The sequence below is a fragment of the Acomys minous genome (assembly GCF_964271855.1).
Source record: "Acomys minous genome assembly, chromosome: 14".
Taxonomy (NCBI): Eukaryota; Metazoa; Chordata; class Mammalia; order Rodentia; family Muridae; genus Acomys; species Acomys minous.
This window is the reverse complement of record NC_140496.1, coordinates 22,454,422-22,469,870: the sequence shown is the minus strand read 5'-3', so window position 1 is coordinate 22,469,870 and position 15,449 is coordinate 22,454,422. Positions and strand designations below refer to the sequence as shown.

The 15,449-nt window shown below is 47.2% G+C and overlaps 1 protein-coding gene and 1 long non-coding RNA gene across 3 annotated transcripts in view; one reads left to right on the top strand and one right to left on the bottom strand.

The window, feature by feature from the left end:
• Positions 1-1,341: 1,341 nt before the first annotated feature.
• On the bottom strand, positions 1,342-14,573 carry LOC311582429. Its single transcript, XR_014774118.1, has 2 exons — positions 11,074-14,573; positions 1,342-1,468 (listed from the first exon to the last, which is right to left on the bottom strand). It is a non-coding gene; the product is annotated as an uncharacterized lncRNA (long non-coding RNA).
• Positions 10,263-15,449, top strand: part of CTCF (CCCTC-binding factor) — a 50,611-nt gene continuing 45,424 nt past the window's right edge. For both annotated transcript variants that reach the window (XM_084755521.1, XM_084755520.1), the window contains exon 1: positions 10,263-10,509. The gene's annotated coding sequence lies outside the window, so the exon portion shown is untranslated. The remainder of the gene's footprint in view (positions 10,510-15,449) is intronic.

Here is a 15,449-nt window from a genome sequence, read left to right as displayed (position 1 = left end):
AGGAAGAGCCAATTAGGTGTCAACAGCTGCCTAGATGGGGTGGGGGTGGGGTGGGGTGACCCAGATCCCTGGGGAGCTTTACACCAGTGCTTGAGAACTGCTACTGGGAGGTGTTTTTTTGTCTGGGCTCACACCACCTGCTGGGGAGGTCATGCTGAGCTAGAGAAACGGCAACAGGAAACACCTGTGAGTGGATGCTGGTTGTTCAGTACAGTCTGGTGGGGGTGGGGCAGGCAAACAGCCCTTACACACTGGCATAGCTGGGTAAAATAGGCAGTTCAGCTTTCTGGTTGGTCAGCTGGGTAAAATGGAGTAGAGAAAACAATCAGATGGCAGATTACACCATCGCCTAGAACTGGTCAGTTTGGAGGAAGACCCAGAACCACCAGTATCCCTGTAGGCCCAAAGCCACAGAAAAGGCCTACGGGCAGGGCAGGGCTGTTCAGAGTGGTGGGGAAAATGAAGTCAAACCCTGGCCGAGCAGGTCTACAGTGAAGGCAGTGACTGTGAAGCCAGAACAGCCCCATAGTGCACTGCCTGTCAAGAAATACAGGATGGGCCGGGCGTGTGGCGCACGCCTTTAATCCCAGCACTCGGGAGGCAGAGGCAGGCGGATCGCTGTGAGTTCGAGGCCAGCCTGGTCTACAAAGTTAGTCCAGGACAGCCAAGGCTACACAGAGAAACCCTGTCTTGAAAACCAAGAAAAGGTCATTCCAGTCAAAGGTCAATTATGGCTGTCACAAAAAAATCCTTGCTCTCCAAAGCAGGACCCTCTGTCTTCTGTAAGGAGGACCCTAAGGCCAGAGCCTAGGCTTCTGCCCGAGCTGAGCAAGGGTGAGGACATGGTGGATAGGTGCTAGAGTAACATCACTTTGAGCACAGCCAGGTGAGGAACTATCAGGGCAAGGGAAAGACCCTCAAGACATCCGGGCTTGGAGCAGCACGGACCAACCTCAGGACAACCACTTGACCTCTCCTCTTAATACATGACCTGAAATCAGGCTGGCTGGTCTCTCAGCCCAGGAGCAGGTCTTGGTCACAGAGCACAGCTAGTTGCCCCGGAACTCTTACTTCCTACCCTGCCGTCCTACTCAGATTCAGGACAGCTGGGAGCCTGCTGCCCCAGGTGGTGGACAGTCATGATATTATCAAGAGTCGCAGGTGTCAAAGCAAGGGATGTTTGCAGAGGGGGCACATGGAAATGGGCTTCCGGGGCCTGTGACATGCCCGCGGGTGTCACTGTTTAAGACCACCTCGGTCACAGTCCTGTCTTGGCCATCATCTTCAGAACTCTGCACAGAGGAGACTGACATGTGCATGCTGAAAAAAAAGGGGCCAGGCTGAGGTGGTTCAGGATACAATTTATTGAGTTGGTGGCTGCCGGGTTGCCTTGCATTCCCTCCTGTCCTCTTGCCCTCTTCCAATCTCATCTTCTTGTTTCACACTCTTCTTTCTCATGCATTCAACGCTGCAGTGAACCAAAAAGGAAGAAAAAGCGTGTTTATGAAGGCAGAGGAACAGATGGGCTGGCACACGGGAAGAGGACTGTTGCTTTGTCTCCCCCACAGAGCGGGGGTGCCTTCCTTGTACGATTCTGAGCCTGGGATGTGGGTCTAGTTTGCTGAATGCCAGGCACATGAGATGCTCTCTGCTTTCTCTGCATCCCCTCAGAAAGATGTGTTCTTACTATTCAGGCCCCCGGGAGCTCACTAGGTAAGAGCACTTGCTGTTCTTGCAGAGCACTTGGGTTCAGTTCCTAGCATCATAACCATCTACAGGCACATGCATGCATGAACACTCATACACGTAAATAAATCTTAAAAAAAAAAAAAAAAGAATTAGAAGGCTCTTAGTTTAGATGCTGGGCTAGGCTTTTCTGGACCTGGATAATATGAGGTAAGAACGAGTAACTCCTCCAAAAGTTAAGGAAGGACAATATATAATTTAGAAAATTAGGCTGTCAATGGCCTCCAGCGACAGCCATTAATCTAAATTTGATGCTAAAATTTAAGGCCCAGTTGCCTCTGAACTTAAGATACATCCCAAGTACATGGGCACACAGTAAATGCTGACTTGGAACAGCTACGGAAGCAGTTGCTTTTCTATAGGTAACAACTATTTTTGTTCCTAGCAAACTTCCCTGACCTCTTCCTCTTCATCGGACACCTCTCTAAATATCACTCCACAGACTGCTACTCTCTTGAAACATGACTTCCATCCACACGCCGAGGCTAATGTCAGCCATTCAACTTACTTTCTAGACCCCTGTGAATTCAACTACAGAATGAAATCTTCCTTTTGAACATCCAAAGCATTTCAAACTCAACAACGCAAGGCCTATTCTTTGCACTTCTTGGGCCTATCTATTCTCCATGATGCAGAATGATATCTAAAACTCAAATCTACCACTACAGGCCTTCTTCCCTTTACCAAAAAGCGTGGCCCACTCAACCCGGTGGCTCACAGAGCCCTTTGAGAAATGCTCTTCATTTCTAGTTTAACTACTCCCTTTCCCTGGAGCTTTACTGGGCTATTGGCAGGGCTGGCCTACAGCTGAGCCTGGCACCACTCCTTCTGTGGTCCATTATTATTTTCACCCTTACATAACCTTGCTCAAACCAACCCCTAAAAGCCTTCAACATAGACTCTGTGTGTGTGTGTGTGTGTGTGTATATATATATATTTTTACCCCTGTAAAGAGTTTTACCTTCCCTGGGGTATACTGGAAACTGCTTATAATAAGAGGACTGCTGTGAATTCAAAGCCAGCCTGGGCAGCACAGTGATTTTGAGGCCTGCCTGGCCTACACTCCATTCTAATGTGTTAATCACACCACACTGCGACTGCTTATTTCCTTTGTAACCTCCACTGTATTCATAATTACCATAATGATTCTACAAAGCAATTGGCACCACAAAAGTCTAAGGATGACCCACAGGAGTTTAATGGGTCCTTTTCACTAGAACTTTTTAAAAGTTCTTTTAGTCTTTTTTGTTTTGTTTTGTTTTTGTTTTTCTGAGACAGTGCTTCTCTATGTAGTTCTAGCTGTCCTAGAACTCACTTTGTAGACCAGGCTGGCATCTCTAACTCACAGAGACCCACCTGCTTCTGCCTCCGGAGTACTGGGATTAAAGATGTGTGTCACCTCTGAGAGCACCCCCACCCCCCACTCCCTGAGTCTCCAATTCCCCACCCATCCACGTGAGGATTGAACCCAGGGTCTACTAGGCAAGTACTTTACCACTGAGCTCTCATCTCAAACCTCACCCCCTTCTTAAACAATGCTTTATCGGGGTAATTCACATATTATGTAGTTCAGCCACTTAAAGTGCAAGCCTGTAATCACAGCATTTGGGAGGCTAAGGCAGGGGGATCAGAGTTCAAGGTTATCCTCAGCTACATAGTAAGTTTGAGGCCAACCTAGACTACTTGAGATTCTGTCCCAAAACAACTTTTTGTTCGTTTTTGAGACCAGGTTTCTCTAGGTAGCCTTGGCTGTCCTGGAACTCATAGAGATCTGCCCGTTTCTGCCTCCCAAGTGTTGGCATTAAAATCGTGTGCCACCATCACCTAGCTCAAAACATTAAAAAAAAAAAAAAGAAAGAAAAGCTCGGCATGGTGGCACAAACCTTTAATCTCAGCACTTGGGAGGCAGAAACAGGCAGATCTCTATAAGTTCAAGGCTAGCTTGGTCTAGACAGTGAGTTCCAGGACAGCCAGGGCTACATAGTGAGACTGTCTCAAACAAAACAAAACACCAAAAATTTCAAATTAAACAAGTAAGCCGGGTGTGGTGGCGTACACCTTTAATCTCAGCACTCAGGAGGCAGAGGCAGGTGGATTGCTGTGAGTTCAAGGCCAGCCTGGTCTACAAATCAAGTCCAGGATAGTCAAGGCTACACAGAGAAACCCTATCTCAAAGACCCCAAACAAACAAACAAAGTATACGATTCAAGTTATGCCTGATAGTGCAAGGGTCTAATGCCAACTACTTGAGGGACTGAGGCAGAAACATTACAAATTCTAAGACTGCTTGGACTATAAAGGGAGCTCAAAGAGGCCATCTTAGATAACTTAGCAAGACCAGGCCTCAAAAAAAAGTTAAAAAAAGAGAGTGGGCAGATCTGGAATATAGCTCAGTGGTAGAGTCTCTGCCTAACACAGACAATACCCTTGGCTCAATCCCCAGTAACGAGGCATCTAACCTAATGGCTTTGGATATACTCAGGGTTTTGTACCAATGACTACAATTTGTTGTTGTTGTTGTTGTTGTTGTTATCATCATCATCTTGAGACAGGGTTTCTCTGTGTAGCCCTGGCTGTTCTGGACTCACTTTGTAGACCAGGCTGTCCTCAAATTCACAGTGATCCGCCTGCCTCTGCCTCTGGAGTGCTGGGTTTAAAGGTGTGGGCCACCACGCCCGGCCTCAATTTTATAATATTTTTATCTACCCATAAAAGAATGTTACTTCAGCTGGGCACAGTGGCATACTGCTGTAATCCCAGCACTCTGGAAGAGGCAGGTGGATCTATGTGAGTTTGAGGCCAGCCTGGTCTACAAAAGGAGTCCAGGACGGACAAGGCTACACAGAGAAACCCTGTCTCAAAATAAATAAATAAATAAATAAATAAATAAAATGTTATTCTCTTTATGCTATGATACTTTATACTATGTTATCATTCCCAGGGTCCCTGCATAGGCCTAGGCAATTAGAAATCTTTCTGCCCCTATAGATTTGTTTATACTGAATATTTTTCATAAATGGAATCAGGTTATGTCTTACCAATTTACCCAGTTCTAAGAGACATCTGAGAATGTCCTGAAAGCTGGAACTACATGGTAGGTGCTCCCATGCCTAGCTATATATCCCCTTTACCCCTTAAAAGACAGTTATACAGAAAGTTTAAGGCCAGGTTGAGTTACAGAAGGAAACTTAAAGCCAGAAACTTAGTAAAATCCCACCTTCAAATAAAAAGCAAGCTGGGCGTGGTGGCGCCCGCCTTTAATCCCAGCACTCGGGAGGCAGAGGCAGGTGGAGCTCTGTGAGTTCAAGGCCAGCCTGGTCTACAAAGTGAGTCCAGGACAGCCAAGGCTACCCAGAGAGACCCTGTCTCGAAAAACCAAACCAAACCAAACCAAACCAAACCAAAAAAACAAACAAACAAATAAAAAGCAAAAGAGAGCTGGGGATATAACTCAGTGGTGGCGTGCGCCTTTAATCCTAACACTTGGGAGTCAGAGACAGGTGGATCGCTGTGAGTTCAAGGTGGTCTACAAAGCAAGTCTAGGACAGCTAAAGCTACACAGAGAAACCCTGTCTCTAAAAACAAAAAAAAAAAAAAAAAAAAAAAAAAAAGTAGCAAAATTACAGTTATGAAGTAGCAACAAAAATAATTTTATGGCTGGGGGGGGGGTCACCACAACATGCAGAACTGTATTAAAGGATGACAGCATAGGAAGGTTGAGAACCAGTGACCTAAGTAAAGATTCTTTTTTTTTTTTTTCATATTGCATGTTGTTGATGTTGTTATTGTTTTTTTGAGACAGGGTTTCTCTATGTAGCCGTGGCTGTCCTGGACTCACTATGTAAACCAGGATGGCCTCGAACTCACAGCGATCCACCTGCCTCTGCCTCCCAAGTGCTGGGATTAAAGGCATGTGCCACCATGCCCGGCCTTTTTTTTTTTTTTTTAAGATTTATTTATTTATCATATATACAGTGTTTTTTGCTTGCTTGTATACCTGCCCACCAGAAGAGGTCATCAGATCTCATTATATAGATGGTTATGAGCCACTATGTGGTTGCTGGGAATTGAACTCAGGATGTCTGGAAGAACAGTCAATGCTCTTAACCGCTGAGCCATCTCTCCAGCCCTAAGTAAAGATTCTTATCTATTGTTAGCACATTGTCCTTTCATTTGTTGATTATCTGGTGTAAACTTCCCCTCCTTCCTTTTTAGACAAGGTCTTGCTATCTGGCCCAGACTGGCTTTCAATTCCTGATCCTTCTGCCTCAACCTCTCAAATGCTGGGATTACAGGTGTGTGCTGCTATGCCTGGCTACAACACTGACTTTATTTATTTTTGTGGTCTTGCTACAGATTGAGGCCAAAGCCTCACGCGTGCTAGATAAAGTTACTGAGTTATCACTGAGTTACAACACACCTTTTGCCAGCACCTCTTACTACCTGTCCGCTGGTAAAGCAGCACCTTGTTTATCTATAAACTCTGGCACCCAACCCTTGAGAATTTGAAATTGGCCCAGTGGTGGTGGTGCAGGCCTATAATCCCAGCACTTGGGAGGCAGAGGCAGACGGGTCTTTATGAGTTCGAAGTCAGCCTGGTCTACATAGTGAGTCCAGGACAGCCATGGCTAGCTACACAGAGAAACCCTGTCTCAAAAAGACAAAAAACATCATGGTGCCGCACGCCTTTAATCCCAGCACTCGGGAGGCAGAGGTAGGTGGATCGCTGTGAGTTCGAGGCCAGCCTGGACTACAAAGTGAGTCCAGGACAGTCAAGGGCACACAGAGAAACCCTGTCTCGAAAAACCAAAACAACAACAACAACAACAACAACAAACAAAAGAAAGAAAGAAACAACCAAAAAACCCCAACAACCAAAAAACCAAACCAACCAACCAAACAACAAAACAAAGCCAAAGAACTTGAAATTGGCATGGTGGGTGCAAGCCTTGAGACCATGCCTGGCATCCTGAGTTTCATTCCTGGGACCTACATCAAAGAAGAAGAGAACCAACTTCTGCAAGTTACCATCTGACCCCAACAGGTATGTCCTGGTATGCATGCATATCCAAATACAGCTACACAAAATAAACAAAATGTGGTATCTTTTAAAAGTAAGGTGGCACCCTTATATACTATTTTTTCCTAAATGACAACTCTACCAATACTAAACATATATCTTATTATTTCAGTCTATATCACATTCTAAGACAATATTCTAAAACTAGCCTTTATAAGCCAGGAGTGGTCACTATTGCCTGTAATCACAGCACAAAAGACTATCAGTTCAACTTCAGGTCACCCTGTGCTACAAAGTCAGTACAAGGCTATAAAACAAGACCCTATTACAAAAAACAAACGACACACACACACACAAATCCCAACTATACATAAAATAAAGCACAGTGGCTGGCAAGATGGCATAGTTAGTAAAAGGTATTTGCCTCCAAGCCTGATAACTTGAGTCCCATTCTTAGGGCCCGGAAGTAAAAGGAGAGAACTTCTGCACGTTGTCCTTTGACCTCCACACATGAGCATGCCCACCCCTAGTAAATACATTAAAAAACCAACGAAAGGCAACACCCAATTTCCTTTATAAATCTTCTGCATAGGTAGTCTTCGTTAGTACTTCAGAAAACAAATCTGCCTGTATTTTTCAGTGCTGGGGATCAAACCCAGGGCCTCTAACACGACAGGCATTCTGCTGCTGAGCCCTAGCCCCAGGCTCTAGCCTTATTATCCTAACTGTATCTCATCATATTACTCTTCTCTCACCTTGTCTCTGTCTAGCTTGAAATGTCTTATTTTTTGGGTTGGTTTTCTTTTCCCTACTCTTTGGAGATGAGTACACAAAGTGGGACACATCAGGATTTCCTGTAAGAAAGAAAACATCTTTTTGTTCCTTCCTATGTATTTTCAGCATTTTCTCGGCTGACAGAATAGTACACAAGTTCCTTTTTTCAGAAAGCAGTCCTAATGTTACTGGGAACCTATTCCTGGCTTCTGATACCTCAGATGTCATAAAATAGGAAATACAGCTGAGGTGTGGGGGGGGGGCATTGTTTGTTTGTTTTTCTCTCCTAGACAGGGTTTCTCTGTATAGCCCTCCCTAGCTGTCCTGGAACTCGCTCTGTAGACCAGACTGGCCTCAAAGTTACAGAGAGCCTCCTGCCTCTGCCTCCCAAGTGATGGGATTAAAGGTGTACATCACTACACCTGGCTCAGCTGAGGTTTTTTTTTTCCGTTCCAAAGACACTGCCTTCTATTTGCCCACACTAAAGTCTTAGAGGTTATTACTGTGAATTATTCTCAAGGTGATCTGAGATAAAGACTTAGAGGAAGGTACCTGAAGAGGTTAAAGATTTATTGTTTTATTTATAATGCTAATCAAACCCAGGTCCTTGTGCATGCTAGGCAAACATTCTGTTACAGAGCTACACACTCAGCCCAGAGGCTAATGGTTTCAACTTCAGTCAGCATTACTGTTTCTGACACCTAAATTCCAAAGTGAGCCAGGCACCAATCTCTTTAGTAAAGAGACTGGAAAATGCAAACATCTTAGAGCTACCTGTCTCCAAATTTTCCTCTCTAAATCTGCCTTTTCCTTTTCTTTGAGTCCTAAAGTGTACATAAGAGATAAATGGGATTAATCCCAGCACTCAAGAGAGGCAAAGGCAGGCAGATCTCTGTGAGTTTGAGGTCAGCCTTGACTACAAAGTAAATCCAGGACAGCCAAGGCTACACAGAGAAACCTTGTCTGGGAAAGAAAAAAAAAATGCTCAGGAGCAATAAATACCATCTTTTTTAGTTTTCTGACCAGGTTTCTTTGTGTAAACCTGGCTGTTTTGTAAATCCCTCTGTAGAGCAGGCTGGCTTTGAACTCAGAGATCTGCCTGCGGGGGACTAAAGGTGTATGCCATCACCACCAGAGGCCTACCATCTTTTTAAACATCTCCACTGGGTTGAGATGAAGCTCAGTGGCAGAGCACTTGCCATGTGAACGGCCTAGGGTTGGAGGCCTTCCACCAAAAGGGAAACAACACTCCCTTGGCCTTACATCCTTGCACTTATCCCCAAATGTCTGCCCCACCCACCCACAGCAAAACCTTCAAGTTGCCTTTGTGCACCGTCTCTGTTTCCTTACTTTCCTGTTTACTTTTTTAAACCCATTCGACTCTGGTTAGCACCTTCAGCTGGTACATAGGAGTTAAGCTACAGTCACCAATAATATTTTCCAGTTATCTCCAAGGTGACCAATTCAATAGCTAAAGCCTTGGCTCAATTGTACCAGAACTCTCAGCACCTGAAAACAGAAAGCTCTCTCCCTGCCCCAAACTTGTGGCCATAGATTCTACAACACAACACTCTAGACTTGACTTTCTCTTTGATTCCTTCTCCATTACCCTCTTTCTAATATTGGAATTTCTCCTCTATCTTCCTAAGTCAAATCATAAACTGACAGCCACTCCAACAGTGGTTGAATTGGCTCATGAAGTTTTACAACATCGGATTTACTTGCTGACATTTGAAGATCTGGATTTTACATATTTCTAAACCCAACTTTCAGATTCTTTGCGGGGAATAAACAGCATCTGTTGAAGGTTAGGAACACAGTCCTGAGTCACATTCCAAAATCGGAGGGGGCAGGGGTCATTAGGACATCTGGCAATACGGGAGTTTGTCAAGTTTACCACTGGTTGGGTGGGGTCCCCAGGTGCCTCCAGCGGAGAGCGAAGGGATGAAGGACTTCACCAACTGGGAACCTAACAGAAATAACACGCCTTAAAAAAAAAATACAGACTTTCACGATGCCAAATACAGCTAGAGACGACTACTGTGGTCTGCTGTCTCTCTGAACTGGGGTGGCCGTGTTCTGGTTCTCTTAATTTCACATCCGGCTTTATCAGATCCTTTTCTAGGGAGGAAGATCACCAAAGCCACTGGGACAAGCCAATTCTTTCTAGCCGTAGTTCCTGAGCACCGGGCAGTGCTGGGGGGGAAGTGTGAGAGTGCGGGAAGCCAGTGGGTCTTACTAGGCGGTGTAGCCACGGTGCTGAGCTCAATTCGGGCTGGGCCCAGCCTGGGAGGAGCCTGGGCAGGGCAGACCGAACCCTGGAGCCTTCCCTACCCCACGGCTAAGCCCCGCGCGCTTAGTTCAGCTAACCTTAGCCCTCCCGCCCTCCCCGGGAAGGGAGGGAAAGGCAGAGAGCTAAGGAATCAGGGCAACCGGGCGGAGATCGGACTGCCCAGAGGCCGCAAACCTCCGCCCAGGAAGCCCCACCCAACGGGAACCAGGACGCCTCCGCGCCAGCGAAGCCCACGCGCGACCGGGCGAGGGCGCGGAAGGGCGCGTGCGGCGGCGTGACGACGCGACTCGCGGCGCATCTCGTGACGCCATCGCGCCTGCTTTTGAAAGTTGGCGCCCGGGGCCGCCTCCCATGCTGCCCTGCGCCAACCCCTCCCCTCACCTTTCCTCCCCCGCCCTCAACTCGCCGCCGGCCGGCCTCCCCCCCCCCCCTCCACCCGTCTCTTCCCTTATCAGCACCCGCGGCCCCGGCAGCGCCGACGCAGGCGCACTGCACCGCGCCGCCGCCATTTTGTGTCCGAGCCTGTGGAGCGATTAAACCGTGCGCGGACCTGCTTCTTTGGCGGCAGCGGCGACAGCGGTAGCCAGTGCAGGCACGCGGAGCTGGCCGGGGACGCCAGGTGGCCGGAGCGGTGGAGCGGCGGCGGAGCGAGCGCCGCGGGGGGTGTGGCGCGAAGGTAAGGGGGCCCGGGGTGGAGGAGGTTTCGCGGGCCGCCTCTAGGTGTCACGATGGGGCCGCTCCGGTCGGCGCTGGCTGCAGCCCGGCGCCAGCGCCGCCGCCGGGGGGTGTTTGTCTCCCTCTACCGTCCCTGCTGCGGCGCGGCCGCCGCCATTGCCCGGCGCCACCGCCAGGGCCTGGCCAACCCCCCTCCACGTCCGCCCCGCTAGCTTCCCTCCTCCCAACATCGTAGGCCTCTGGCGGCGGTGTCGACAGAGGCCTGCGCGCTCGGCGACTCCATTTTCCTTCCTTTGTCTCTACCCTCGAGGCCGGCTTTTGGCCCGGCTGATCTTCGGGCCGCGGCCCGCCCTCTGCCCTCCGCCCCTCCCGCGACGAGTGGCCCTAACCGAAGCTGGACTTCCCGAGGCTCGGGGGGGGGGGGTGTCTGCGTTTGCCTGGCTTAGGGGGTCCCGAACCCTCTGCCGCCGGCGCGTAGCCAGGTCCCGGAACCGTGTGGGTGTCGGGTCCCGACCGACGCGCCTCGGACTGCCCATCTTCCAGTCCACCCGGTCCCGGAACCTACCCGGCCGCCCTGCGTGCTTCTCCAGCAGCTGGGGTGCTCGCTAGTTTCCCCTAGTCCGATCGTCGCCGCTGCCGGTCTCCGTCGCCGCCGAGTGGCGCAGGCGGCGCTGCTGTGGCTGCGAGCAGAGGGACCCCTGAGCTGCAGAGAGCTCCCTCTGCCCGAGCTGCTCGCGCCTCGACGCCGCCCGAGCGGGCGGGGGAACGCGCGCTCACCGCCCCCGCCGGGCCCTGCTGCGCCCCCAAACTCACGCCAGGGCATCGCGCGGGACCCGACCGGTGCGGCCCCCAATGGCGGCCGGAAAATACACGAAATTCTGCACCAAATAGTTTTTCTCCAGCTAGGATCGCACTCTTCAGCCCCTTGGAAAGATAGCAGTCAGACTCTGTGCGCTCCGAGATCTCAAAGGGACTGAAACTTAATTTCACTCTGATCACAAGTGATATGATAAACTAAATTCGGGAGCATGGTCTGGCTAACGTTTGTACAGGCGATACTGGAGTTTGCCTCCCAGTTAAAATGTACTGACGGTAAATTCGTACTCCACTTAAGACCTGATGCTCTAGGGCTAGGCTAAGACAGTTCAACCCCTCTGGGATTGTGCAACCCGATCTAAAGTTCCAGTAGGGCAGAATGAACTTATTCTTGACTAGACTGGTAATTTGACTGTTCGATGAAATGTGAGGGTTGATGTTGTAATTGAATCCTGGGTCACTTGCAGCAGATGGTTTATAAATATCTGTGCCTAATGTAACTACTCTTTAGTAGCTGACTTCCTGTATTGAGTTTAGCATTAAGTAAACATTAACAAAGAGACCTAATACTTTTTTTGGAGTTTAGATCAACCAAGAAAGCTAAAATTCCAAGGCCTCCGTAGGCAGAGGGAAAAAAATTAAACAGGTTATTTATCCAGACTTTATGTCTTTTGCATTAAGAGGCTTTCTCTGTTACATTGTTCAAGTAAGTTTTGTGTCGTTCTGTCCCCCCCCCCCCCCCATTTTATTACCAATTAGTTGCTGGTTTGTGGCTTAGGTTATTGAGAAAAGAAAATCTGAAATGATTTTTAAGAAAGAAAAGATACTTAAGCATATGAGACCTTTATATCTCCCCTGCCTCCTCCCGAATTTCTCTGTGTCCTGGCTGTCCTAGAGCTTTGTAGACCAGGCTGCCCTGGAACTCAGAGCTTCACCTGCCTCTGTATCCTGGGTGCTGTGCTTAAAGGCTTGCTTTTTTTGGTTTTCCGAGACAGGGTTTCTCTGCGTAGTCTTGCTGCCCTAGCCTCACTTTGTAGACCAGGCTGGCCTCGAACTCACAGTGATTTGCCTCCCTCTGCCTCCCAAGTGCTGGGATTAAAGGCTTGCACCACACCACCACGCCCGGTTGCTTGCTTTACGCATCACGGTGCTAAGAAAAATGATGCTATTCACTGTTTACTGTGTCTGATCTCAGTTTGTAGGTGCTGACAACTCACATTATATGCAACTCTTCGAACACTCCCAACCTTTGTGCCAGCCCCCCTCCCTTAAAATGAACCTAGAATTGTCTGTTGAAATCCTGTGCAACTTAATTTTTTTGTGGAACATTGTGTATGCCATGGCAAGTGTTCTGCTTATGAGCTATGTTCTCAGCCATTTAGCATCTCATCCCGTTTTTGAACTCTCAAGAATGTTCTTCCTCAACCCTCCCCAATAAAATTGCACTAAGCTACCTAGCTGTGGTGTTTCATGCCTTTGACCCAGCACTTAGGAGGCAAAGGCAGGTGGATTTCTGTGCGTTCAAGGGGGTTCCAGGACAGCCAGAGTTACACAGAGAAACACTATCTCAAAAAACAAAACCAAAACATTGCACTAAGTAACTAAATATAGTAGTGTCTATAGAATGCCAGCCTTCTTAGTAGAGCCATCTTTTTCTCTTATATTTAGCCAAACAATGTAATTCCTGTGTTCTTTTGAGTTTTACTGTCAAGTTTGTATGACAAGTGGCATACTTTGTTTGTTAAAATAAGCTGCACAAGTTCCCAATGATAGTGACTATCAATACTTTGGAGGAAGAGACAGGAGGATAAGAATTCAAGGTCGTCCTTAGCTGCACAAGATTGCCTTATTAGATAGACTGGTTGGGATTTGTTTTTGTAGTACTAGGGTTTGCACTCAGAGCCTTGAATAAACTAGGCAAGTGCTCTCTACCTCTGAGCTATATTCATAGTCTCTTTAGTTTTGAGGTAGAGTCTCTCATTAAGTTGCCTTGAATTTACTGTGTAGTGTGGGTAGACATCCCATTTTCAATCCTCCTAACTCCCCAAATACCTGAGATTACAAGCTTGAATCCAGACAATTTAAAGTTAGGACCGTTGAGGAGTAAGTGGCTAAATTTAGTCCTGCAATACTACAACATACAAATGACAGATATTAGCAAAGTACAATGAAAATGAAAAATGTCATAAAATTCATTACTTTATATGCTAATGATTATTTTCAATGGAAAGAAAACAACTAAATCTACAAGGAAAATAAATTGGGAGGAAAATTAATGCAAGATAACCTGAAGGGCTACTTATTTAAACTTTGTTTTTGTTGGGTATAGTGTCACATCTTTAATCTCAGTGCTCGATAGGCAGAGGCAGGCTGACCATCCTGGACTACTTAGAGAGATCCTGTCTCAAAAACAAGAAAACTGTGTTGTTTTCACATAGGGTCTCATTATATTAGCCAGGAACTGGCTATGTAGAACAGCCTAGACTCCCAATTCAGAGATCCACCTGCCTCTAAAGATTTGAGCCACCACCTCCAGTGGCCTTTATGTGGGCGTGCAGGCCAGGTGTGTATGTGTGAAGGTTGAGGAAAACACTGGAGTCCATTTTCTCCTTTTCTTTTTTTTGAGCCCTGGTTGGCGTAGAACTTGCTGTGCAGACTAGCTTGGTGCTGAACTCACATCTGCCTGCCCTTGCCTTCCAAGTGCTGGAGTTGAAGTCCTGGGCCATCGCTATCAGCCATCATACCTAACTTTTCTTTCTTTTTTTTTTTTTTCTTTTTTTCTTTCTTTGCCTTTTTTTTTTTTTAAAGATGGTGTTTTCTATATAGCCCTGCCTCTCTTTGAACTGACTATGTAGACGAGGCTGGCCTCACAATTGATCTGTCTGCCTCTACTCCTGAGTGCTGGGATTAAAGGTATGAACATTGGGCTTTTACTTGGGTTTTACCCACACCTTGCCATCTTGCCCAGCTCAAGGACTTAAGTTAATAATGTGACACAGTTACATAAATGTCTGTCTACACAAGAAAACCCTGCTTATTTAAGAATATTTGAAGCTGGGCAATGGTGCACACCTGTGATCCCAGTTCTGGGGAGGCAGAGGCAGGTAGATCTTTGAGATTGAGGCCAAACCTTCAAAGCAAGTCCAGAGCCGGGCATGGTAGTGCACTCCTTAATCCCAGCACTCGGGAGGCAGAGGCAGGCGGATCACTGTGAGTTCGAGGCCAGCCTGGTCTACAAAGTGAGTCTAGGACAGCCAAAGCTAACACAGAGAAACCCTATCTCGATTTTTTTGTTTTGTTTTTTGTTTTTTGAGACAGGGTTTCTTTAAGTAGCTCTGGCTATCCTGGAATTCTCTTGTAGAGCAGGCTGGCCTCGAACTCACAGAGATCTGCCTACCTCTGTCTCCCAAGTGCTGGCATTAAAGGCATGCGTCACCATGCCCAGCTCCTGTCTCAGATTAAAAAATAATAATAGTTGAAACTGAGTATAATGGTACATGCCTTCAGCCTCAGCACTAGGGAGGCAGGCGGATCTCTGAGTTTGAGGCCAGGACAGCCAGGGCTCTGCTATACAGAGAAACTCTGGACAAAACAAAACAAAACAAAGTAGTTGAAAAATCCTGGGGCTAGACAGATGGCTCAGAGGTTTAAGAGCACTGGCTGCTCTTCCAGAGGACTCGGATTTGATTCCCGCACCCATATGGCAGCTCACAACTGTCTATCATTCCATTCCAGAGGATCTGACACACAAACCCATGCAGGCAAAACACCAAAGGATATAAAAATAAAAAATAAATTATCAAAAAAAAAAAAAAAATCACAGAGAGACCCTGACTCGAAAAACAAACCAAAAAAGAGGCCAGGTGGTATCTCAGTCCTTGGGAGGCAGAGACAGGTGGATCTCTGAGTTCAAGGCCAGCCTGGTCTACATAGTGAGTTCCACGACAGCCAAGGTTGAACAGAGAAACCCTGTCTTGAAAAAGAAAAATCCTTAGGGATCTCTCCAACCTTTTAAGAAAATTTAGTTGGTACAAAAATGAACCTTAAGGTGTGTTTTCAAAGTTAGGATTTTTTTTTTTTTTTAAGGATATTCAGAAATAAAGGAGTCCTACTGGGACTAATGAC